Below are 27,977 nucleotides of genomic sequence, written 5' to 3'. Positions count from 1 at the left end.
CAAGCTTTGCAAGGTGCCAAAAAAAAAGAAGCTACAGCAGCAATCCTAAACACACACTCTGCCAAATTAGTGAGAAAGCAAATCTGTGAAATATAGAAAATACCTGTTTTGTGCCAGTAGAACGTGTGAGCTGTATGCATGCAGCTGCCATGCTGAGCATATGTAGTTTTTCTAAGGGGAAGGGACAGCATGTCTCAGTACATTTAACCTTACACAAAAATAAATACGACAAGGGCAATAAGAAAAACATTATTTTGCAAAGCTTGTTGCTAACTAGTGAGGGGACATGATGTTATTTTGTTCTTGCATCCAGAAAGTGATGGAATTTCTAGGGGTGGAGAGAATGTACATAGTATAATTTAAATGAGATCTAGATCCAGAAAGGCATTGCCTACCTTAGATGTGACACTGTCAAATGAGTATAAGCTGGCAAAATCCAGCGCTAAGATGTGTAAGTTATAAAGCTACACTATCTTCCAATTTTTCTATGAAACTAGTTCAATAAAAAGGAGCAAAAGGAAGTGAATTTTATGGTGGTTAGTCCATCATCCCTTCAACTGCTATCTTGCTAGTGATTGTAGAGTCTCAGAAGTAAATTTACAGACTGTTTCATCTATGTGATAAAGAACAGTCTGTTTTGGTCATTATTGTTGAATAATATGTCACCCCAGTAGTTAGTGAATTAAAACAATAGCACATCATTACCTCAAAATTTCCACAGGTCACAAATTTGGGATGGGCTCAGTTAGGTGGATCTCAGTTGGGGTCTTACATGGTTATAGACAATTACTAGCTGGTGCTGAAATGGTGGTCTGGAGCAGCTGGGGGCTGGCCTGATATCTTTCCTTGTCTCTCTGTCTCTCATCTAGCATCACAGTGTCAGGGCTCCTCTAGGTAGTGTCTCCTGGGGGGCTCATTTGGGCTTCCTCACTGTATGGTCAACTCAGGGTAGTGGAACTGCTTATATGGTGACTCAGGACTCAGTATATATGTCCTATCAACATGGTGGAAGCTATAATATTTTTTTCCGGCCAAGGCTCAGTACTCACACAAAATCTACCACATTTTATTGGTTACAAGTAAAAGAAGATAATTAGACTCCACTTCTTAATAAGGGAGTGTCAATGTTCAGAGGATCTTGTGGGACCAGAGATACTGGGATGGCCATCTTTGGAAAATACTGCTGCAGTGTCTTTTACTCTGAAATGGTTATCTTTGCAAAATTGATGATGTTATATCTTGAATAAACATAGGTGTGTGTTTGCTAGTCGATGACTAAGGATGAATCATTATGGTATAAAATAAAAATAATATGAGAAATTTAGTCTCTTGATTTCTTGAGGCAAACTATATTGTTAGTGATAACGTCATCCCATGGAAATTCCAGTAGTTTCCCTCACCATGAGTAGGCTTTGATATTCTTTAGCCTCAATCCTGCCAGAAGGTCTGGAATTACACCTTTAGTTCTAACAGATTCACTTCTTTACAAAGACCCAGCAACAGTGGGAATAACAGAAAGTGAGGGCCATTTAGCTTGGTTAGTGAGGAAAGAGGAGAAAACTGATGCCAACACAAACTGACAGGGGAGCTGGGTTATCTTCTGCTAGTCTGGGCATAAAACAGAGAGAAGCACTCCTGACTTGCCACACAGAACAATGGTGACGCAAAGCTAAGAAAAATATTTAGGGAACAACTTTCAAATATATTGTTCCATCTGGATGCCAAGTGGGAGATGCAGTTATGATACTTGAATTGGTTTGCCTACAGGTCTATGGCCTGGCCTTTGTCTTTGGAGAACACAGACTTAACACTCAGATACTAGCTTGGAATGTTTTTTTCTCTAGTGGACACAGATCTCTAAGCCACCCACTTTCCTACCTGCTCTTCCTCTCCAACAGTGGAGTGTCCCTGTTTGGGGGCTGGCTGGGTGAGCTAAACCCTTACTAAGAGGAATAAAATACACTGAATTTTCTGACACTTTGGTCTATTAATAGAAAATTTTAACCAAGTGAAAAAAAGAAGTCTGATCACAAAGGTCTGCAAAACCTTCTAGGTAAATGCCTACTGAAATCTGATATAAACTCTTGAGAGTCTGCAGTACAGAGGAACTTGCATACTTGAAAGCAAAAGTGAGAATGTGGTAGTGGGAGCAGAATTTTTAGTCCACAGGCATCAGAAGCTTACCTTCAAAGGGTAACCCAGAAAGACAAAGGTTGTTTCACTATTTGGGAGTCGGGGGCAGCTCATCCTCTGCAAAAGGATTTGGCAGGGCCCAGTGAAGAGCTAGCTCACCAATTTCATAGCACTATAGAATATTGGATTTGGAAGCCACATTTCAAGATCATTTAAGGCTGACAACCTGACGCTCTTTCAAATGTGATCATCTGGGATGAACATGACTCCAAAATTCCAAATCTATGGGTTGTTTAAAGCATATTTATTGCAAGGCCTCAGGGGCAAGTTGCGGTTGCAGTCAGCTTCGTGCTGCAAGGATGGAAAAGGTGATACTTCTTATTGTTTAGATGAAGATGACAATTTATCTTTGATACTCTCACCTAACTTTCTATTCCCATTAAATAATTCCTGACTTTTAAGATCCTGGGAAGGAATCAAACTCCAGCTGATCTTAAAAAAGCAGTTTGGAAATATAGCAATTATTGCCCAGATAAGGAGATAAGAAAAGTTTCTGACAATCCTTTAAGTCAAATTATTTACTTGCGAGAGACTCACCTGTAAGGCAAGCACAGCTTGATGCTTTTGTAATGTCCTCTAACTCTCTTCTAAAAGAAGCCGTATTTAAGTAATCATCCATTTATACCATTTATACCGGCAGATAACTGCACACCAAACAACACTTTGTACTTCTCTGAGAAAATGTGAAAGAAACAGATTTTCCTAAAATGGGATTTCAGTGATATTTTGGGTTAAATACAGTGCTTCTATTGTTTCTGTAATTTAGAGTCTTTACTAACAGTGAGCAAAGAGAAGCAATGATTCCAGAGACTTTTTGTAAGGCAAATAATATAGATGGTATTTCACTCTCTTGCATTGTTACTAGTGAATAACTTCCACTGTGCTAATTAGTCTTGGAAAGAATTTCAACTCTGTATACTACACTGTTGAAAACTGGGCATAAGAACAAGTAGGCTATGCTCTGAATAAATAATACTTCATGGATTCAAGATGCATCAAGGGGGCGTAACCCCAGACTGAAAGACTGAGTTGCTCTGGATAGAAAATTGATATAATACACGGTTTTTGAAACCAAAAACCTGTCTGACTTTTATTTAACAATTGCTTACTGTGGTTCCTCAATGTGAGCTTTGTATAAACAGATTAACTTTGATTTCTAAGTGTTTCCAAAGAGCGTGGAAACTAAGAATTAAGCGCTGCTTCTTCCCATCCCTCAGAAACCAACAAATTCTTCCCCAAGCTTAGCACCTGTTGTTGAAATCTACCCGCCAGTGGCCTTCATCTTCTATGCCAACAGATGTGAAGATGCCCAGAGGTCCTTCAGATGTTTGTACTTCTGAGTCTCATGGGGGAAACCAGGAAGGGAGGGAAAATAATTCTGGAATTCCAAAGGTCACTACTGGATTGAAATACTTAAAATTGCCCACATGTTGAAAAAAACTCAGATGTGATTACAAGAAAGTCTGGCAATCAGACCAAGAAGCACTAACTAGGCTAGAATTTCATTTATACTTAAAAAAAGGAGAGAAAGAGAGAAAAGGATGTTGTACCAGGGAAAGAGAGAAATAATTACTATGTTCTTCAGCCTTTGGAATACCCCAGTTAACAAGTTCAAACATAAAATGGAAGAAATATTTACATGTACCAAAAGGGATCAACTCTTCCTGAAAATAAGCCTAAGAATTTAAGTAAAGAAAGTCCAAATCAGATAATTATTTTTTATAATAAAGGAAGACCAGTATATATATTTGAATTCTCTTTCAAAGTACCTACTGTGTCTATTTCCTTAAAACTTTTTTACTCTAAGGATAGCTTTTCTTTCTAATGTCTCTCTATTCTTCTTTTAAAGTACTAGAAATCTGTGTGGTGATACTAACATGATTATAGATGTAAAAAGATACACTTTGGGCATGAAACAACTTGACAATGATAGTCTTTGTAGTATTTTTATTCTGGGTTATTTAGTAGGTGACCTAGAGGAATAATGGTGTGGTACCCATTGGGTAGAGCCCAGGGAGTTTGGAGGCTCAGTCAGAGCTGGACTCCCACCCAGCTGGATGCATGGTCCTAGGTAAGTTTTCCTATATTGATTTATTCCTTCATCTAGCAAGTAAACAGAGGCACCTGAGAAGTGACAGGCTCTGCATATGTGCTGTAGTTACACAGAGGTCGATATCCTCCCTTTGCATTTTTTTTTTTTTGAATTTCACCTCATTCTAGAAGAGAAGACTGTGCTCCATTCTAGGAAAGAAGCATGACTTGGGGGCTCCCATGAGGGTACACTCCCAGAGTGCTGAGGGTGGGTGAGCTGAGAAGTCAGGGAATACTCCTAAGGAGAGGTTAAGAGGGAACCAGAGGCTCACGTAGGAGTTAGCCCATGGAAGAGCACGGAAGGGTTGTGGAGAAAGAGCTTAAGACAAAGACGGCATATATATAGACCTCAAAGCGCTTGATTTGCAAATATTTTCTGGGTGGCCTTTCAGCCCACTTTATGTATTTTGAGACAAGGAAAGATGCAGAGTTTTGTTTAGAACTAGAATCTTTGGAAACAAATGGCAGAAATGGTAAACTTATGAATAGCATCTATTGTAGTTGTCAGTGGTTCTCCTTCAGCTTTTCTCTTTTTAGTCCAAAGATTTCATGGAAATCATAGGTAAAGGTGTAAGCCTTTGCTTAGAGTGACAAGTGGGAACTTCTTAGATTAAAGCAGCATCCCTGAAGCCAGCGAGGATGCACACCCAGGCTTCCCCAATGTCTGATGCATCTTCTAAAATAAACACATATTTTAGAGTGCAGCTTCTAAAATTTTAATTTTCATAAAAATCACCTGGAGGTTTTGTTAGAATGTAGATTCTATTTCAGTAGGTCTAGGTGGGCCTGATATTCTCCATTTAAAGCTCCTAGGTTTTGCTGATCCCTGTGGTTCAAGGATGTCACTTTAAATAGTAAGATTTTCAAGCACTTATGGAATGCCCAATTCAGGGCCTTAAAGTTTCAGTATTTTGAATCATTTACTTAAAATAGACTCTCTCATTCTCCACGCCCCCCCCCCCATACATAGGTGTACACACTCTAAGTTTACCCTGCTGACTACACACAAAATCATAACAACTGGCCAACCAATAGTGTAAGTAGAACTATGAACTATTCTGGTTATTATTATCAGTCTACAGGTGGGTTAAACACATATCCTGTCCACCATTACCTCTTTTAATGATTATGCACTTTTATTTTTCTTTCTTTTTTGCTCTAGGGTATTAGTGAAATGTCAGAGAAGCACATTTAAATGTATATTGTCTCCAAAATCCCAAGAAGGTCCACCTGGTGTTGTACTTTTGTCTTCATGGGAGGAGGCTCGAGGCGCATCAGTATGTCTCTTTTTAAAAGAAGCATCTCTATGTGCTCCAGAACACTGCACGCACAGAAACCTCCCCATGGGGAAGACCTCTCAACTTTTGTAGGTTTATTTCCCCCTCTCTGGCACACATGTATTATTAAGGTGTTGGAGATTCTTGCTTTATCTGACTTACCAGATCCAATTAGTACAATGTCACCCGTGACTAGACCAGGCTGATGTTCTGGGGGATACCAAGTCAACCAAAGTCCCTAAGAGAATGATTCAGAGAAATCTGGGGATTAAAAGTCATCAATCTTGCCTGTGTTTGGACAAATATTCCACCCCAATCACCAGAACCCTACTCCTTCTCAACTAGTCTCTCATCTTAGCAAAAGAGACCTGGAGGCCTGGTTTGTTTAAATGAAACAGTGATTTCAACTCTTAACAATCAAGCTGTGGCCTGATTCTCAGCTATGTGTGCCCAGCAGCTACATGAGTTAAGGAAATAATAAGGTATCGTAGAGGATTTCTGGTTTCCTACCAGTGTCTTGGGTTAGAAATTCAAGACTTCGTACTTATATTTTTCTTTACACGTACTTTCTAGAGCAGTCATAAGCAGTCATTCCATCCCATCATCTTATAATCACAACTGTCACCATAGCAAGTCAGTGCTACAAGCCACTTCATCTGCCAGTGCCTTAATCTCTACTTTCACTTACTGCCACTACTGGTGATAATCTGAAAGACTGTGATGCTACTGTATGCCCTTGATTACCAGTGTTTTCTGTCCCTCTGTCATTCTGTACACCATTCAGATAGGGGTAAAACAATCACAGAGTCCTGTTTTGAGGTTCTGTCATGCCCATACTTGGTACCAATTACTTCCTCAGTCAGAGTCCAAGCAGCAAGCACAGCACACTCACAAGGTTTAATGATAATTTAAAACAGTACTAATGCAGTTGTCTCCAGAGATGCCCATCAGTTTGTGCTGGCTGGAAATAGCTGATTATTTTTTTCTATTAACTATATAGTATGACCTTTCACAGCTAAGTTTTATAACCTATCTAGATTCATCTCTGTATATCATACAAGTTAATTTTTCTCCATAAAATAAGTTAGTTTGCCATCAACGTTCCTAAAAATTCATTACTTCTTCACTAAAATGTGATGCCACCTTTATCATATATCAAATTTGCATATATGCAAAAGTCCCTTTCTAAGCTATGTATTTTATTGCATTGGTCTATTTGTCTATTGCTTTTGTTATTGTGACTGTGTGGGGTGCCTGAATATATAGTAGGAGATTCAAGCATCTTATATTCATCCATATACATGTCAGATTCAGCCTTCTAAGTCCTTCAAACAACTCAGCATGCTCAGTTACCAAGAGATGATTCTGAACTGCCACCTAGGGAGGGTAGATCTGGTTATCTTCAGGACTTCTGTTTTGCTGAGCAAGATGTGTAAGTAAAAGATAAGCAGAATTATTCATTTGTCACCTGTGATTTTCCTTCTCCACCCTTTCCCACACAGTGATCCATCTTTTCCTGCAATAAATATTGACAACAGGCTGAATTGTGTCCCCACCCCCAATTCATGTGTTGAAGACCTACATAATATACCTCAGAATGTGATGTATTTGGAGATAGGTGTGGTAGTCAAGTTAAAATGATGTCATTAAGGTGATCTGTAGTCCAATATTAGTAGTTTCTTTCTAAGAAGAGTAAATTTGGACACAGATACATACAGAGGAAGACCTCATGAAGACAAGTTGGCCACCTATAAGCCAAAGAAAGAGGCCTCAGGAGAAACCAACCCTGCTAATACTTTGATCTTAGACCTCTAGTCTCCAGAATTGTGAGAAAGTAAATTTCTGTTTTTTAAGCCACCCAGTCTATGGTATTTTGTTATGTCAGCCTTAGCTAACTAATACACATAGGTATTGAAAGAATATTTATTTAAAAGGACTATTTCTCATGTCCATGTGCCTTAATCTTGCTCTGTCCAAATGTATGGCTTTAATTTTGGTCTTTTTTTCTGAGGAACAGACCTGCTAGTCAAATGTACTTTTGCCATTCCTCCATGGATTTTCTGTGTGGTACCTGGAGCTTAATGCTCCAAGTCCAAGTTGTGATGTTTTCCTTCAATTTTGCTGATTTCTGGTGGTCTCTGTCCTATATAATGGCCTTTGAGTGGCCTAGGATTCACCCCAGACTTCTGTCCCCACCCTTCTATACATCCCTTTGTTCAACTGACTCAGAGTCAGTCTATTCTGATTATTTCAACCTTGGAGATGTCTCTTGCCCCTGACCTCTTGCCATCCCAATTACCACTGTGCTGGGTCAGGTCCTCAGGTTTTCTCACCTGGCTTTAAAGATGTAAAATTGGTTTCCCCAGCTTCATTCTTTCCATTTTTCGATCTATACTTCATCTGTCCTAATATCTTCTAAAACATGTTTCATCATGTGACTCAACCCTTTCATGATTCCATTATTTGCATTAAAAAGTTCTAACTCCTTAGGAAGGCATTCAAGGCCTTTTATAATATGGATCAACCTACCAATTCAATTTTTTTTTTTACCACATCTCCCTCTTGCCAAGTACCTTTTACTCCTGCCACACCAATCTAGTCATACTTCCTCCAGCATAAAACATGTTCTCAACACCTTTATATTTTTGGTCATCATGTTAGTCTCTCTGCAATGCCTTGTTTCATCCCCTATTTTACTGTTAAAATGCCACACATATTTTGAGGTCCAAATAAATTGGTATTTTCTTCAGAAAACTGTCCTTGGTACTCTTAATTGTGATTGACAGTTTCATACTTCACACTCACTACTGCACTTTTTGAATCCCATTTCCTTCATGTTTACCACCTTTTGTTTTAGTTTGGTATCACTGGCCTTCCCTGGGAGGCAGTGAGCTCTCTGAGGGCAGGGGCAATATTTTTCCCTACCCACCCAATATATAGCATAGGGCTCTGTATATTTGATCTATAAACAATCGAATGAATGAAGAGTTTTGAAGTCCTACGTAATATAATTCTATTAGAGTTTTGAGTTTGGAAGCATGTCACCATTTAATTAGTTTTAGTCCACTTATTTTATGGAAAATATAGCTTACTCATTCACAGACCTAAAGTACTAAAAGGTTCATTTCTTTTTTTTGGCTGAAAGTAGTTCTTAGAAAATATTAAGAAAAATGAAGTGCAAGTTAATCAGCGAAGTGAAAATTAAGTTTTCCTTGAGATGTCCTCAGAATTAAAATTCAGAGAAACCGTTCAGAAGGCAATAATGTGATTGCATTTGCAAAATCCAAAATATTTTTAGTAATATTGTATGGTGATTGTCGATCCTCTCAAGGCTCAGAAACAGACCATGGAAGTAGCAGGACCACTGCTCTGACTCCAGGAGGAGGAGCTATTTGGAAGTGAAAATGGCCACACAATTAAGAGACAATACAGCAAAACATACAGCATTTGAGAAGTGGTCAGAACTAAACAGACTGACACCTTTCATTACCTTAACTTGTTCCTCAATTATTTTTGAAAGCAAGTCTGGTGTAAGTACCATTTACTGCTCCATAGGTAGGATCTATAGAGTCATGGTATAACCCTTTAAATACTCCCAAGTTGAGATCTTTCTGCCTTGATTTTGTTGTGTCTTTGTTTCTTGTCTTTTTTGTGTGCGGTTCTGATCCCATTTTTTATTGTAGAGTCCAATTAGGGTTGGAGAAAACAGAGGTTGTTCTAATTTAAATATCTTATATGACTACAGTGTTTGTTTTTTAAGGACTTCCCAATGATGTCTTATAGAGCCCTGGGTCTTCAGATCCATGATTTGAAGATTGCTGATTTAGTAAGTTAATTCAGCTTTATGGAGAAAACATAATATTTATTTTGTTCTGACAGCATGAGCTCTGTATGCCTCCACTCCTTAACAGTTGATAAGGCAGCTCTTTAACTATATTTCTTCAATCTCAGAAAGAATCTCTCAGCAGTTGTTAAATGAAATCCAACCACAAAATTTGACAGGACAAAGTAAAATATTTGTTATCTTTTACTTACTCATATATGATGGTCTCCACAGATGAGGATTCCATTTCTCCAAATTCATATTAACTGTAGAATGAATATGGAAAATCTTGATCAAAGAAAATTCAAATAATGCTATAATCTTAAATGATATTCACAATAGCCCTGTTAGATATCACTGGTAAAACAGTGTGAAAATGCCATGTGTATGTCAAAAATGGTTGAATCAGCAATTTCATACAGTTTAAACTTTCTTATTAATATCTCCATTATACAGATGAGAAGCCTGCAGTTTAGAGGTCAAGTTAACATACTGAAAGCTACAAAGCTGCTAAGTTTCAGAGCCAGACCTGGAAGCTAGGAACCTAGGTATATTTGCATCCAAAGCCTTATTGTTCTCCACCAGGCTGTACTGTCAGGTGAGGAATTAAGCTAAGAGAAAAAGATGCATACATTTTCTTCCCTGTTCATTGACACAGCAGAGAGATAGGTAGCATTTCTTTGTTGTAGTTACATTTATGACTCATAAAGACAGATCCAGACTTATGCAATATTACATTCTAGTTTCCTCCCCTATGAGCTTTAACTGTGTTAAATAAACAATGGTTTTACAGACCTTGATCCATGGGGATGAAATTGCTTAAGACATGGATGGAATGGTTTTCAGATAAGCAATGTTTTAAGTCACCAAGGCTGTGACTGTCTGGAAGGCTCTCACACTGCCTTTGGGTTGTCTCATATGCTGTCTCTCTTAGATTGTAAGTTGCTTAAGCATAGTTACCTTTTTCCTTTTGAGACTCCTCAGTCGGCATAAATAAATAAATGATAACTGACTTTTAGGAAAATGGTTCAGCCTGGAAATGGTGGTGGCCCAGTTACAGACAAAAATATCACTGCCTAGATAGAGAAGCTCAATCAAAGTTATATGGACATACTCCTGTTTTGAGTAGGGCCTACTGTATACATACTTCATTTCACTAGTTTTGCTTTTCTTTTTGGAAGGTTGCTTTTAATTCCTTTTTCTTTTAGTTTGGCAGCTTCAAAGCTACAATCAGTCCTCTCTACTCCTGCCCCATGCCTACCAGAATAAGGGCAATTGATTTGTGCCTCAAAAGTCTGATAGTATATAGAAGGTCATTCATCGAGAACTAAAGGGCCTATTTGAACAGTGGTGGTCATGCAAATTAGTGTGATTGCTGGCCCAGGTCCTGAAAGAAATTAAGTTGAACTGAATAAAAACCAAGCTATGAGCAAATTTGATTTTAAATAAGGTTTGAAAGCATATGTTTCCATCTTGGTCCTAGATTTTTTTCATGTCACTATCATGAATTGCTACCAGTTGCATGAAATTAATAAGCAGGTATAATAGGGCTATAGAGATTGGTTGGGGGTGAGTTTGTGGTAATAACATTGTTGGCAGGAAATCGATGTTTTTAAATTTGTCTTCACTGTTTTGTTAGACAACATGAAATGACTTTGAAATACACCTTTATTTAATTTTTTAAATTCTCCCACACCTGCCTCCCCACCAAGGAATCCTGAGACCAAGAGGAGCAATTGATGGAAGCTTTCCTTTGACTTTTTGTAATAGTTTGACTAAAATGTTGTTTGCTTTTAATTGAAATATATTAGACATATAACACTGTATAATTTTAAGGAATACAACATGTTGATTTGATACATTTATGTATTATAATATAATTGACATTGTCACATTAGTTAGCATCTCTATCAGGTCACATAATTATTCCTTTTTTGTGGCGGGAGTAATTGAGATCTAGTCCTTTGGTCTACAGAACTTAGTTTTCTACAAGTTGCAAGTTTTGGTCACAGTTATTTTTAAAGGTGCTGTTTTCCTTCAAGCTGGTCTTTCTCTGTCTTTGACTGTTCTGCCCCACCTCTTCCAACAATGGGCAGCTTGGGTAATTGATAGGGCGAGAAGTTCTGGACTGTTGCATGAATAACAGGAAGTGGTGCAAGATACCTTTGGCTAATCCCTCTGAAGCCCCACCCACCCTCCATTAATTTCTTTGTCCTATTTTTACTTGGCAGCTACTGCTCAGCATCTCAATGAGATGGTAACTGGATTTAGAGGGATTTCCCTAAATCCCAGAGTGATAGTATCATTAAACTCCCATGATTCTATTTCGACTTACATATACCCTTTATTCTCATGCCTAGGATGAAATCCATAGACAATATTAAGACAATCTTTGGTGAATCAGCTGTGGAGGATACAAAAAAGACACAATGCTTGCACTGAATGCATGACACCCTTCCTTAGTTTGACTTTTAAATTCTGAAATATATATATAGAAGAGTGTACATAATATACATATACAGTAAAAATAATAAAATGAGTTGCAATGTATCACCTACCCTGTTTGAGAAACAGAACATTACAATCCCTTTGAATTTCCCTATGTTATGGATTCTTTCCCAATCCCACCTCTTACCTTTCAGAGATAATCAGTATTGTGAATTTTGTGTTGTTAACTTCCTTGTTTTTCTTTACAGTTATATGACATATATATGTATCCCTCAATAATAAATCACTTAATATTGTGAATTTCTGGACTCTATATAAACTGAACCGTATCTACATGTGTGCTTATATGATACCTTTTTACTCAACATTATAGTTTTGAGATTAATTTGTGTTGTGTATAGCCATCTGTTGTTTTTATTGTTGTATAGTCATCTGCTGTGTGACCTTTTTATATGTAATTTTTCCATCCATTCTCCTGTTGATGGATATCTGGATTGTTAAAATGAACATTAATATTACATGAAAATATTAAATAGAAAATTTCTAAACAAAATTTTTTCAAACTGTTTAATCAGATTTCCTTTTTGTGTGAAATGACAATGTGCAATTCCTAAACCAGACTTTAAAATCATAATTTCTTAAAATTCTTGACAATCATCAACAAGAAATTTTGTCAGAAATTTGGTGATAAAAACTTTTCAACCATTTTTTATGATATTATTTTAAGAATCTAAGAGCTATCATTTTCTTTCACTGACAAATGTAATACTTCAGTTCTTGTTACTTTGGCAGTACAAAGGGATTTCTAATTCAACCGATCTTTTCTCTAATTTGTAGACTGTTCAGGCATCATCAGAGCAGCCACTTTGAAATGATACCAGTGATGTGATGCTAAAAGGACACATCAGTCACAGATATACAGAAATATCTTCTATATGGGGTTGAATAAATGTTCCCCCAAAATCCATGCCCACAAGGAACCTCTCATTATGTGAACTTGTTTGGAAATATGGTCTTTGCAGATAAAATTCAGATGAGGTTGCACTGGCTTATGGTGGGCAGCAACTCCAATGACTGGTGTCCTGATAGGAAGAGAGAATCCAGAGACACACACATGCACAGAGAACGGCATATGATCATAAAGGCAGAGATTAGAGAGATGCAGCTACAAGTCAAAGCATGGATTGCCAGGAGCCACCAGAACCTAGGAAGAGGCAAGAAAGGATTCTTCCCTGGAGGTTTCAGAGGGAGTACAGCCCTGCCAACTTTGATTTCAGACTTCTAGGCTCCAGAACTGCAAGCAAATAGATTTCTATTGTTTCAATCTCCTAGTGTTATGGCAGTTCTGGGAAACTAAAAGACCATCTATTAATGAAGATGGGTGAGATGCAGCTCATGGAGTTTTGTCTTCCAGGAGACCCTGCTGATTTCCTGGCCTCTACTCCTTCAAGATGCTGCATCTTGGTATGCCATGCTCCTTGGGACCAGATTCATGATGACCTTTTCTAACAGCTCCAAGGCTGAATTGCTGTCCGCAATGGTCCATCTGCGGTTGCCTGATGGAGTGGATGTCAGACTGTAGAGCAACTTTGGGCTTACCCACTGTCCAGACAGTGGTGAGGGCAGGATGACATCTGTAGGGCTCACCCTCTGCAAGGACTGTGGAGCCATCACTCATGGTGCCTGAGCAGTTTTCCCCAGTCCTGGGAGAGGTTGTATACAGATGGAGGTGATTAGCCTGGTGGAAGCTCCGCTGCCCCAGGTCCAACAGATCACCCCAGGGGATGATGGGATCCTCTCACTGATGGGGAAGCTCAGCTCTTGGCCAGCAAACTTCAGCACTTAACTGTAGAGCAAGAGTTGCCTCCAGTGTTTGCCTCTGTGGGCCCCTGTTTCCTTTGTTCCTTAGAAGGAATCTTTTATTTCTTAAAATCTTTGCTATAGGTTTTAAACATTTTACTAAGCATATTAACTTGTGCTGTACTGGAAGATTTTCTATGAGCATTTAGTCTATCATCTGGGGGGTGGTGGGAATGACATGAAGTTGACTTTTCTTTTATAATACCTAGGTCTTGGTGTGTTGCTGTTCCTAGGTGTGATATGTTGGTATGTTCTGCTTGTAAAAGCATAGGAAACTTATCCTCTTGAATTCCCATTACCTTATAATGAGCACATTTTCCGAGTCTAAACCAGGATATATGGTCCACAGAATAGGACTATGTATTTATGGAGGAAAGGATAGAATCTTTGAAATTTAAACTCTTATGGAAAAAGTGATTAATCATCCAGTTTCTGGCATTAGATTCACATACCCAGGCCACCACTATATATTAGCAGTGCAATTGAACAAGTTGCTTATATCCCTTACACCTTTAACATCATCTATAAAATAATATTACTTAGATCACAGAGTTGTCATGATAACTAAATGAAATAATCCACATGAAGCATCAGATTCCTAAATATGCACTTGTCAGGCATACAACAATTGCTCAATAAATGTTAGCTAGTGCTGTTATTATACTGCTGCCATTACCATGCCAGGACTAGCTTTTGGTAAAACCAGTAGGAAAAGAAGAGATGGCTGGGCATCTTCTCCTTCTCTTGTTATCTGGTGTCTCTTCTCTTCTGTACCTTTATCTTTCTCCTCACACTTAATCCTATTCTGATTAAAATGCACCTGGAATTGCCTCATACCCACCAGGTCTCCGTTCTCCTGAACAGATCCAAAATCAGTGAAGACCAGTGTGAAAATAGAGGAAAGCCTACTTAATGTTAATTAACCATGCAGTATTTAAATTTAACAGTGGTCTTGAGTGTTTCAACTAAGGGATTCTCCAGTACGACAGTTATAGGGATAAAACAAGGCCCCTGCACTGTGAATTTTTAGGCACGGATACTTTGAGTATCATGGAAACAGAATCCACAGAAGATGATTTAGGGTATGAAAAGGTCAACTTACACTATTCTTATTCCCATTTTACAGAAGAGAAAACTGTTGCTTAAGGTGTACATATAATTTGCCTGGTCACACGGACAGTCAGTGTGGAGGGTTTGCATCACCTATCTCTAAATACAGAGCCTTAGCTCTTACTTATAAAGCTGGCGAGCATAAATTAGTAAGGTTTGCACGGGAGTCAAACTCAGCGCAAAGCACAACAGAAAAAAAAAGGGTAATAGCAGCCATTAAGGTAGAGAGCCGTGAACAATAGAAAATGGGTTTCCAGAAAGTCAGAGGGCATTTAAGAAGCTGTTTATTAATATGCTATTAGAAAATACTGTCTTTCTATGTATGGATAATTGTGAAACCCAAGAATGATACAAAGGAGGCCCAGTGTCACTACTGGGACGTTGTATGCAGCCATAGGGTGCTCGGGGAGTGTAACTGTCCCTTACAAGGAAGTATTAGTGCTTAACTAAGAATCACATTCTACTGAGGAAATATATGTATTGTAATCCATTGGCTTTCACATTCATTCTTTAATTCAATAGTCAGCTGTGTAGGTAAGCCAGTGTACTAGATACTGTCAGGAATCCAAAGATAATGGAAGTGACTTAAGCCTATTAGACTATATATAAAACAGATAAGTAGCTGATAATTTTGTTTGTAGTTTATCCATGACAGCATTCTGTGAATTCATTTCTTTGGTTATAAATTTCAAAAAAAAAAAAGAAGAATTCCTTTCCATTGTTGTTAAAGGAGAAACATCTAGAACTGGCTGTAGATTCAACTGATCTTAACATTTAAGTTTAGACATGAATTAATCTGTCTGTTACCAAAATATCTATAACAGGGAATGTTCCCGATTTAAGTATAGTTAGGAAACCTAATTTTATGTAGGCAGCTTCCTATTTTGCCTTTAGGGAATGTAGGTGTTGGCTCTTGTATTCCTTTTGGATATTATTTCAAAAGCTATTTGTGTGCAGCATTGGGTGCACCATTATTCAGCTGCTTTGACAAGAAATAGCGAAGTTGTCACTAACATTACAGAAAGGAGGGCTGTTGCCACTCTGCCTCTCTGACCTTGAGAAGCCAAGTTGCTTAGAGAAGGAAACTAAAGGCCCCACTCCTCCTTCCATCCTGTATCACAGCTCATCAAAGTCCTTCCTCCTATACAGTCTGCCAACAGGGGAGCTGGTTTGTATGAAATTGTTCAGTGATGGATTGAGACGCCAGTCTCTGAAATTCAAGTCCTGGCTTTGAAACTTAGTAGCTGTGTTACCATGACAGGTTATTTCACCTCCTTAAGCCTGGTTTTCCTCAGGTATAAAAGTGGGTGTAATAGTATATTTTATGGGATTAAATATTAAATAGAATAATGCATGAAAAGTGGTTAGATATATTATCTGGCATTAGTTTGGTGTTAATTAAACATTGGTATGAAGCTGTGACCCATGTAGTCCAGTCTTATAGCAGTCAAAGCCTGGAAATATGAAAAAAATCTAAGATGCTCAGTTTCTTGACTTACCGTGTATTTAATAAGCCCCTTGAAGAGAACACATATCCTTTAGTAATAATTCTTAAACTTCTTTTTCTCTTACACCCACTCAGTTAGTTGCTTGACTCTCCTTCAATTCCTTCTGCAACCATAGACAGTGAATCTCTCCTCCCTTCAGGCTTCCCTCTTCTCCCAACTCTGCATCACAAAATCCCAAGGGAAGACGTGTCTCTGGGGAGATGTGGTGAAGAAACTGAGTGAGTAAAATAAAAATTATCTTAGTGATTGTGAACCACTGTTTTGATGGTGTTAAAAGGGACAGCACACTAATACACAAAAATCCGTTGTCCCTTCACATTTTATCAATTCTGATGCCCTTTAAAAATTAGCATTCATTCACACCTTATCATAAAGTTCTGCAGCCAGATAATTGAATCACTGACCAATCAAATTAAGAGAAGGCGTGCAGGTAATTTTGGAGCAGGATACTCTAAATGCTGAGTAATAATGACTAAAATAATGACTAAACCATTACACCATGTACATTTGTACCATACTTTACAATTTTATTAGTATTTCACATAAGTTATCTAATATGATTCCCTACAAAAACCTTGTGAGCTTGGTGGCATGAGGGTAATTGTTTCTCTTTTAATAAATGAGGAGATTGAACCAAAGTAGACTGGTGTCATGAAGGTCTTCATACTTGCCTTTCTTCTATTAAGATATAAAAACACAAATGAGTTAATTTTTTAAAAATCCATGTTTTTTTTTTTTTTGTTAAGAAACAGGAAAGATTTTTAGGCTGACTCTTAGTAACTAAGAAATATATCTGTTGTGGTTTTAGAGCATAAGGACACCACAGTCAAGACCTTTTATCCCTAGTAGAGAGCAACAGTACATTTTATTCAATACATTAAATTACATAGACATTAGCCACAACATGTTGATTCAGCTTCACAGGAAATGAAAATCAATACCATCTGTATGAATAGCTACGCCACATCATTATAGCACACGCCAATGTGTTCACTGCATCTCAGTTCCAAAACCTCACTTCACTAGAATGACATTATTGTAAGTTTTTTAAAACTTACATATATAAAATCCACATCAAGAAGTCAAGAGATTTTGAATCAAGATTTCAGCAGCAACGTTCTTTAGCTGCTTTGAATTTGCCTCGGGTTCGATAAATTTTGCTCAAAAAATACCTATTTATTTATCAGCATAGATCCACTCTCAACTAAATAACTTATCCTGGGACAGAAAGAAACTTAAAAGTAAGTGTCCTCATTGAACACAGGACATGAAGTAATTTACAAAATGTGAAAAAAATTGTAATTTAGAACTTAGGAAAAGCAGTGGGTGTTCTAGGAGAGGCAAGCGTGCTGGAAGTTTGGAGGACTAAGAGTTTATTTGCACGTAGAGGAATCAGTCAATTTTTTACTATAATTATCTGGAGAAACTGTTAGGATGGGCCCTTTTTTGAGAGCTTCAGAATTCCTGAGTAGGAGTGGCTTGGAGATGACAATCTGACTGGAAAGAGGATGAGTGAGCAACTAAAGGACTTTCTAGAAAACATTTGTTTAGGCAGCATACTGGTTTTCTTAGGTTTGCATGTTTATTTGGGAAGTCTTGGACTGGATCGGGGGTAAGAAGAGGGTGATGGTGAGTATGGAGAATTCAAAATTTTCCATTTGGAAAATTTATGAATTTAGGAATTTATGTCTAGGTTCTATATCATTGTCTACTCTCCATTTCTCTGCTTGTCTACTTTTCTTTTCTTGAAAGCAGTACAGCCAAATTGTCTGCCTTAATTGAAAATAACCTCTGTTTATATTTATCATATACTGCCATACTCATAAGTCTCTTCCATATTTAGAGTATTTCCTGAGAGAGCATCTTCATCTTATCCATCTCCATCTCCACAGCATTAATGTAGAGCCTGGCTCTTAGTAGGTGTGAAATAAAGTTATTTATTGAAACGAATGCCCTTGAAAAGCATAGATGGGAGAATTCTTTCTTTTCAGCATACTCAACATATTGGGTCATTTTTCATTTTGTAGAGAGAATGATGAAGGGAGATTATAGACCCAACCTGTAGTCATAAATAAAGGTCAGAAGAAAACCTGAGCTAGAATCTAGAGGGTTCAAGTTCCAGTAGTGTATTTTGCAACATATTCTCTAAGTTCCAGAAAAAGTCAGATGTATGCTCCTTGCATATGAATATATTCTTGTCGGCTTAGGCATTGGAACAGTTTTATTACTATTTCAAACTTTAAAAGTCAGACATGCACTTTAAACTGATTCTTGGGGAGAGGAGTGGGTTTTGACCTTTGAGTTACTGACATGCACCTCGTGACTCTTGTGACGTGGTGGGGGAGGGTATATACTTGTCTCCATGTAATAACATGCTATAGAGTCTCATAATTTCTGGTTCTTTAATTCAAATTTCTTAACCAACTCCTTCAAGTTGGATCTTCAGTACAGCTGTGCTAATCCTACAGCTTCAAAACAAAGTCATTTTTAAGCTATTTGAACATGGAAAAAAGTCTGAACGATTTCTGAAAGCACAAAGCAGGTATTTTCTTCAAACTCAAGTAACTGAAATAACTGAAGAGATTTAGTTCAAATTGCAAATAAATTCGCCTTTGGATCGAGACAAGTCAAGAAAAATATCAGACCCAAAGGTCAAAAGGAACATTTTGGAGTCAGTTATAAACAGAAAATAGGGATTTAGAATGGGAAAGCTGAACTCAACAATAAGATAGGGTCATGACATCTTGGTAAGTATTTTTTATTATTACTTTAAACTCACTGTGTTAACCCTGTACTTTATTTTCACTGATTCTAATTGAGAGTATTTTAGTGATTTTGTTTCTCTCTCTCTCTCTCTCTCTCTCTCTGTGTGTGTGTGTGTGTGTGTATGTGTGTGTGTTTAAAGGATCAGGGAATGATACTTTGTACTTTGTTATGTCTTGGTTCAGAGAAATTTAAAGCCTATAGAAATCTTGGGCCAGATATCATCTCTATTCCTGCCTCTTCTCTAGAACACTTAACCCTAAATTACCATTTCATGAGGTTAGATTTCTCATGTCTATCCCTTTCAGGTATAATTTTATTTATGTAAGTGACATATGCCAAATAACACATTTTAAATCTTGTTAATCTAATAAAATTCTAGATCCATGCCACATTGTCCAATATAGTAGCTGCAGGCCACATGTGGCTATTTAATTTTAAACCAATTAAAATAGAATAAAATAAAATTCAGTTCTTTAATAGCACCAGCCATATTTTCAGTGCTCAGTAGCCACAGGTGGCTGGTGGCCACTGTATTGGATAGCACAGCACAGAGAACATTTCTATCACTGCAAAAAATTCTGGATAATGCTACCTTAGGGAAACTGGCAAGATTTGGTCATGTTTCAAATTCTTCTGTAAAGTAAATAATCATATTCTAACTAATTACCTTTGAAAATCTGGATGCTAATATTGCCAGATTATTTAAATAGTCTTAAGAATGTCATCATCTCTGGTACAGCCACACATTTTACAAATATTTTAAATAGTTTCTATTTAAATCTAAAAACTGCTCAACAAAATAAAATCTTGAGATTAATATGAATCAACATGATGACCTAGGTACACCATTTTATTATCTTGCCCTCCTGAGACACCAATAAAATTTTATCAAAAAGAATGTTTTATGTACTATATATAATTCCACAACATGAAGAGAATGGGACAAGATCATCAGTGGACAAGGGAATTTAACAAATTTATTGAATATAGAAAACTGATGAAGCAAACTGGGAGAAAGCGGCAGCCTACATTATATTATACCTGGAGGGGTGTTAAGTCCCCAGTCTCCATACTTAGAAACATTAGATAAAAAGGAGGCCAGGAATGAATTATTCAACAAACAGGACGATTTATTAAAATCTGTCAGCTGGGGAAGAACTACTGCTTGGCACAATTAAGGAAAATTTACCTGTATTTATCTCACCCAGGCATTTTAGAACATCAGGGATAAAGGGTATATGGACAGAGATAGAAAGGGGTACCTACAAAATAATAAGCAGCAGCCTGAGAAGAAGTTTCTCATCAGCAACATTAAGTACTGGAAGATAATGGAGCAAGCTCTAGAGGTTCTTTATCCATTAGTGTAAGGGCAGAATAAAGATATTTTCAGATATGTCCCATTCACAAAGCTTACCTACTATACACACCTTCTTAGGAAGTTACTAGAAGATGTTCACCAAAACAAGGGAGTAATGAATAAGACATAAGTTCTTATGGTGAATTAGGCTATTGTTTCCTGTTGTTCGCATTTTCCCTCTCATCAACATGTATATTCATGCCTTTGCCAAGTGCCTCTGCACTGCCTCCCACTAGAGAAGATGGAATACATTTTCTTACTCCATTGATGTTGGTGTTAGCCATGTGATTTGTTTTGGCTGTTGGAAAATGAGTGGATGTAACATGAACAGAGACTTTAAATATGCTTGTTTGGCTTATCTTGGTCTCTCTGTCTCTCCTGCCATGTTCCATGAGAAGAGCATGCCACAGATAGCTTCTGGCACCACAGGAAATACACACTGAGCAGTCTTGAATTCAACCCACAGTCTGAAGCAGAACAGAGAACAGTAAATGATTCTTGTTGCTGCTGAGACTTCAGAATTGTTTGTTATGTAGCATTATGGTTACACAGCATTTCTGTAACAATAACTCATTAAGAAAGTGTCAGGAATAATTAATCCAGTCTATGAGAGCAGACCATTCTAGACTGATAGCTGTGGAGCACACTTAAACTGGTCCAGTTTGGTGTATGTATGAGGATTAACACCTCTGGTCGGGAGATCTCTAAGAAATAAGAAGAATCAGTAGAAGAGAAGGTATAATTGACTTTAGGAATATAATAAAGGTAATTGGAAGTGCACAGAAACAGGAAATCCACCCAACTGAATTGTGGGACCACAGTGGTCATGGCATTGGACTTTGTAGAAAAGGTGTCTTGCGCCTATCACATTATTAGTTCTGCAATGAACCAGACTTATATAGATGTAAGTTAAGTTCCACTTAGAGATTTTTCCCCATGAGTATGTACTTATACCTGAACTAATCAGATTATATACATTAACACATGCAGCTTTTTGTATGTCAATCATACCTCAATAAAGTTGTTTAAATAAAAAAGAAAATAAAGAAAAAATTAAAACTGAGAAAAAGAGCAGAGAAAAAATTTAAAAATAAGGGAAAAATAGACAAAAGGCCACTTTTGGAGGAAAAGAGCTAACTGTGGTCAGAGTCCTTCAGGTTAACAAAAACCAGATTCCTGAGTTAGAAGGAACAAAAACTTAGGCCCAGCCAGGGATTTGTATTGGTGCTTGGAATTCCATAAAAATCGTTCTTTATGAGGTCATAAGGAAGTATCATGGTTACGGATAAAAGTGGTTTTCTCATTGATTTTATCATCTTATGTCTTGGTCTTAAAAATATTTTACTCTGAACAAAAGGGGGGACCCCAAAGAGCTTTTAGTTTATGTGGGTTATAGTGATTGATATTTACCATATTAGAAATTAATGAATGGTTCAGCTGTCTTTTCATTTCTAGCTTGAAAAATTATAATAATTATTGGATTTTAAAAAGCTCATAAAGTCTCCACTTAAAATATTCATTTTTTTCCTTTAAATTCTGAGTGATGGGTCAAAAAATGCCACAACTTGACTGATATCATGAGACTATATGAAAATGTTCCACTGCATAAGACACAATTATAAGATACACTATTAACATCAAGAAAGTTGAGAGGAAGACAGTTTTCATCATATCTACATTTCTCATTTACAGTTTAGCTCAGTTTTTTTGCAGTAGATTCCTCCCTTCCATGAGCCAGAGAGCTTGTTAAGTCCATTTCTGTGTCTTTTGATGCAAAGGTTGCAGCTGTGGATTGACAAAGCAAGTTGTGTCATCTTCCCTTTTAAGCCAACGATCCTTTTTGCTTATGTATGCATTATTCAGCATGAGTAAGGGGATCTTGGTGCTGGGCATAGCTCCAGTACCACAGAGGAGGAAACAAAGCAGCCCCTTCATTTATTCCTTTTCTAGTATTATTTTCTTTATGTAGATCTGAGTTTCTGACTTACATCATTTTCCTTCTCTCTGAGAATTATCTTTTAATATTACTTGCCAGGCAGATCTATTGATTACAAATTTCTTCATTTTCATTTGTCTGTGAAAGTCTTTATTTCTCCTTACTTTTGAAGGATAAGTTTGCTGGATACAGAATTCTACATTGGTGGTTTTGTTCTTTCTTGCTTGCATGGTTTCTGAAGGAAACTCTGATGCAATTCTTATCCTTGTTCCTTTATAGGTAAGGTTTTTCCCTCCATCTGGCTTCCTTCCAGATTTTCTCTTTGTCTTTGATTCCTTGTAGTTTAATATGGCCTAATATGCCTAAGTGTAGAATTCTACAACATAGTGTTTTCTGAGCTTCTTGGTCTATGGTTTGGGTTCTGTCATAATATTGCTTTTTATTATGAAAATTTAATCAGATTTAAGTTTTAAAAATGTAATATCTGACTCATATATTTTAAAAATAATTATGGCACTTTCTAACCCAATAATATTCTATAACATCTTTTCATATTTAATATTTTTTCAGTCTTTTTAATGATCCCCTTCATATAAATAGCTACATAAACACCTAATTTGCTTTCTTATTTCTTAAAAGAAAAAAAGAGTACAGAAGATGTGGTACATATACACAATGGAATATTATTCAGCCATAAAAAAGAAATCCTGCCATCTGCAACAACATGGATGGACTTAGAGTAATACCCTCTAAGTGAAATAAGCTAGGCAGAGAAATATAAATACTGTATGATTTCACTTATTTGTAAAATACAAAAACAAAGCAAAACAAAATGAACAAAACAGCAGTAAACTCATAGACACTGAGAATGACTGGTGGTTACCAAGGGAGAGGGGTTGGGGTGGGTGGGTGGGGAGGGTGAGGGGAATAAAGGGGCACAAAAATTCTCAATAATAATGTAATTTTGTCATGAGGATGGTAGTACAGCATGGAGAATATAGCCAATGATTCTGTAAATCTTCCTATGTTGACAGATAGGAAATATATTAGTGGGGGAGAGGATTTAATAATATGGGTAACTGCTGAACCACTGTGTTGTATATATGAAACCAATATAAGATTGTATATCAACAATACTTCAATAAAAAAAGAAAAAGAGAGTCCAAATTCTCACAGTAGTTAAATTTGAGTAGGCATTTCTATGATGAAACACGTTTTTAACTATTTGTAATGGCCAAAAAAGAAAAAAAAAATCCTTCAGACTGAAACTTGGTTTAGATTTATTTTAGTTGCAAAAGAGCAAAAAAGAAAGGTTTGTTGTTTTGTGTTGGCAAATTTTTTCAAATTCATGAAATCCAAGTTTTCCTTACAGTTTTAAAAACATGATGGTTTTTGATGTTGCAATAGTTGTATGATGGGCCATTTGTATCAGGGTGGGGAGAGGTGGGCTCTGGTTCAGGCTGGTTTAAAGGGAAGTCTCCTCTCTGAATCCACCTGTAAAATATGCATAATGCCTACTCTGTTTCATGGAGAAAGAAAGGGAAAATCTCAGATTTTGGAGTGCAATAGCCCTGAGAGATCATTTTGTTCTTTTTTGATGAGAAGACAGAGGCAAAAGTGGGTTGAAAATCTTGCTCAAGTTCAAATATTAAGGGAACACATAGAATCACTGTATTTACATTTGGCAATGACATTGCAAAGCTAATATTTTTATTTTTATAACCCCAGTGAGTCCTGTGTAAACTCATTATAACAGTATGAGCCTTGTGGGCCACTTACATTACAATAATATATTTCTGGGACAGAATCTCCTGAAGGTAAGGAAAATGTCTGCTTTTTAAATGGGATCAATCCTCATTTTCATACATGTCCAATACTGCATTATCAGTTCCTACATCTTGCCTTTTCTGACAGTAACCAAGTTCGAGTGTATTTTTCATAATATCTTTAAGCTGAGTCAGGGTTTCTGTGTTGAAACATAAAGTTAAGTGGCTTAGCAAGAAAGATAACAAGGGTATTATAGGAATAATAACCCTAATGGATGAAGACACTGATATGTGAAAAAGTGGTGTGTTCATGACATTACAAGTAATTTGTTATTGGACCCATCCTCTTCTGTTAAAGCCATTCATCTGTGCTCTCCTTCCCAGATGCACAAAAGAGAATCTGGTGGGTGGGCAGCGGAGTGGGCATCCTTGATTTCTTACCTTTCTCACATTTAATATAAGTCCTAACAATTCTGAAATGTGCCCCTTGGGTTGTTTATTTTGCCACAGAATTAGTTCAGGTTATCATCACTTCTGCTTAAATAATAGTTAATAGATTACAATCAGCCTCCTAACTAGCTCAATGTTTTCATCCAATTCACTTTCTACACTGGGGTTGAGTGATCTTTGTAAAACTGATTTAAATGCCTTTAACCTAGGGAGAAAGACCCGACTGTTTAGTGTGGCATTTGAGGCTGATTGCCCATGCTCCTGAGTTGCCCTGTGCTCTTGCCCTCTGAGCATCCACACTGATCTAGTTTACTGTCCTTTGCAGAGTAACTGGCTCTTCCAGTGATGCCCTTCTTATTCTCTCCATCTCCTCACCTGGCTAATGACAAATTAGCCTTTTCTCTCTTTCCATCCTTCTTTCCTTTCCTTCTTCATTTTATTCATTTCACAAATATTTATTGAAAATCTGTGTGCCAATCATTGAAGATACATTAGTGAGTAAAGCAGGCAAAATCTCTGTCCTCATAGGTCTTACATTCAAATGTGTGTGTTGGGAATGACAGGAAATAAGTGTGTTACATAGTAAATAATACTGTATGTTATAAGATAAGTGCTGTGGAGAAATATTAAGCTGTAAGTGGGAGAGGGGAATTCAGGAACAGTTGTCATTTAAAATGGAGTGGTCAAGGACCACACAGAAGATATTTCAGCAAAGTTAGATGAGGTGAAGAAGACAGCCATTGGTTATTTGCAGAAACGATATTCCAGGCAGAGGGAACAGCCAGTGCAAAGTACTGGCATGTTCAAGGATCAGCATGAAAGTACAGCTGGAGTCCAGTGGATGAGTAAGACTCAGAAGAAGAGATCTGTGAGGTTCCTGGGGGACCTGACAACCATCTAGGCCATGGTAAAGATCTCAGTTTTTATGCTGAGAGAAATGGGGAGCCAGTGAAGGCTTTTGAGCAAAAGTGACATTGTTTGACTTATATTTGAAAGAAAGGCAGTAGGGAAACCTGTTAGAAGGTTATTAAAATAATGCAGACTAGAGGGCAGTAGCCTGGATCAGGGTGGCAGTAGGGGCTGATAAGGATTGGTCAGATTCTTGGAGTATACATATATTTTTTATAATTTTAAGCAAATTATCAAATAATAAAACTGAGTCTTTTTGTTGTACAGGTCAATGAATATTAACACACATATAGATTTATGTAGCTACCACCACAATCAGACTATAAAACAAACTCACTCTTAAACTCCAAACTCCTAAAACTCTCTCAACCTAACTCTTGTCAAACACTTTGCTCTCTGTCACTATAGTTTGGTATTTTCAAGACTATCACAGAAATGGAATCATACAATATGTAACATATTGAGACTGGCTTCTTTCACTTAGTACAATGTCTTGGAGATTCAGCCAAGTTGTTGTTTTTGTCACTAGTTTGTTCCTTTTTATTAGTGAGTAGTATTCCATTAAGTGGTTGTACCACCATTTGTTTACCCATTCACCTGGTAAAGGGCCCTGGAATGTTTCCAGTTTATGGTAATTATGAATACTGACTGCTGTTATAAAATTAGGTTCAGACATTTCAAGTGAACATACATTTTATGTCTTTGGGATAAGTGCTTAATAGTACAAATGCTGGGCCTTATGGCCATTGCATATTTAACTTTATAAGAAGCTGCCAGGCTATTTTCCAGAGAGGCTGTATCATGTTTTATTCCCACTAGCAAAGTTCTAGTGGTGTTGTACACTTGCCATTACACCAGAGTTTTTTATTTCAGCCATTCTAATAGGTGTATAGTAGTATTTCTTCATGGTTTACATTTGCATCTCCTTAATTTGAATTTTCCTCTGCACCTATCAGAATGGCTAATTATGTTGAACATCTTTTTATCTGCCTATATGTTATTTGTGTATCCTCTTTGGTGAAGTTTCTATTCAAGTCCTTTGCCCACTTAAAAGAAAATTGAGTTTAATTAACTACTGTTGAGTTTTGAGAATTCATTACATATTTGGATACAAGTCATTGTTAGATGTTTTTGCAATTATTTTCTTCCAGTCTCCAGCTTGTCTGTTCAAAATCTGTCAACTTTCACCAAGCAGAAGTTTTTTAAAATTAAAAATTAATTTTGAGATAATTGTAGGGTTTTTTTTTTACAGTTTTAAAAAATAATACAGAGGAATCCCAGAGTCCCTTTACTTGGTGTCAGCCAGTAGTAACAGGTTGCAAAACCATTGTACAATATACAACCAGAGTGTTGACATTCATTTGAAACAGTCAAAACACAATCCCATCATCACAAGGTTTTCCCATGTGGTCCTTTTGTATCCTCACCTGCTTCTCTCCCATTCCGACCTCTTCTGTAACCCTGGCAAGCACTAATTTGCCCATAGTTTTGCTTTTTAAAGATTGATATATAAATGGAATTATATAATATTCAACCTTTAAAATTTACCTTTTTTCACTCAACATAATTCCCTGGAGAGTCATTCAAGTTGTGTGTATTAATAGTTTTTTTGTTCCTTTTTATCGCTGACTGGTACTCCATAACATGTATGTACCATAAATTTGTTTAACCATTCACCCATTGAAGAACATTTGGATTATTTTTACTTTTTTGATATTATGAACAAAGATGCTATTATGTACAGGTTTTTATGAGTTTTCATTTCTCTGAGATAAATAAATACCCAAGAGTGCAACTGATAGGTGGCATGGTGGTTGCATACTTAGTTTCATAAGAAACTGCCAAACTGCTTCCCAGAGTGGCTACACCAGTGTGTGTTTTACATTTTTACCAGGAGTATGTGAGTGACTGAGTCTCTGTGCATCATTTTCAGTATTCAGTGATCACTATTTTATATTTTAGGTCATTCTGATAAGTGTGTAGTGATATCTCATTGTGGTTTTAATTTTCATTTACCTAATAGTTAATGATGTGCTTTTCTTTCTTGGCCATTTGTATACCCTTTTTGGTGAAGTGTTTATACATGTCTTTTTCCCATTTTCTAATTGGATTGCTTGCTTTTTTTTCCTACTGAGTTTTGAGGGTTCTTTATATATTCTAATTACTAGTCTTTTGTCAGATTTGTGGTTTGCAAACTTGTCTTCAAGTCTGCAGCTTGTCTCTTCGTCTTTTTCTTTCATAGAACAACATTTAAAAACTTTTTCCTCAGCTTTACTGAGATATAATTAATATATAACATAGGTAAGTTTAAGGTACACAATATGATGACTTGATACACATACATATGGCAAACATTTTTATCTTTGATGAGTTCTGATTTATCTAACTTTATCTTATCTATCTTCTAAAATTTTCCTAAAATTTTTACATTTTACATTTATATCTATGGTGCATTTTACATTAATTTTCACTTATATTACAAG

General features: G+C 36.9%; 1 long non-coding RNA gene across 1 annotated transcript in view; it reads right to left on the bottom strand.

Annotated features, from left to right (window-relative positions):
- Window positions 1-9,557: 9,557 nt before the first annotated feature.
- LOC130684286 (uncharacterized) overlaps window positions 9,558-27,977 on the bottom strand; it is a 193,659-nt gene continuing 175,239 nt past the window's right edge. The window contains exon 5 of the long non-coding RNA XR_008998494.1: window positions 9,558-9,650. This is a non-coding gene — a long non-coding RNA (uncharacterized LOC130684286). The remainder of the gene's footprint in view (window positions 9,651-27,977) is intronic.

This window comes from Manis pentadactyla, chromosome 7 (assembly GCF_030020395.1).
Source record: "Manis pentadactyla isolate mManPen7 chromosome 7, mManPen7.hap1, whole genome shotgun sequence".
NCBI classification, from domain to species: Eukaryota; Metazoa; Chordata; class Mammalia; order Pholidota; family Manidae; genus Manis; species Manis pentadactyla.
The sequence above is the reverse complement of the archived record's forward strand: the minus strand, read 5'-3'. Positions and strand labels throughout refer to the sequence as shown.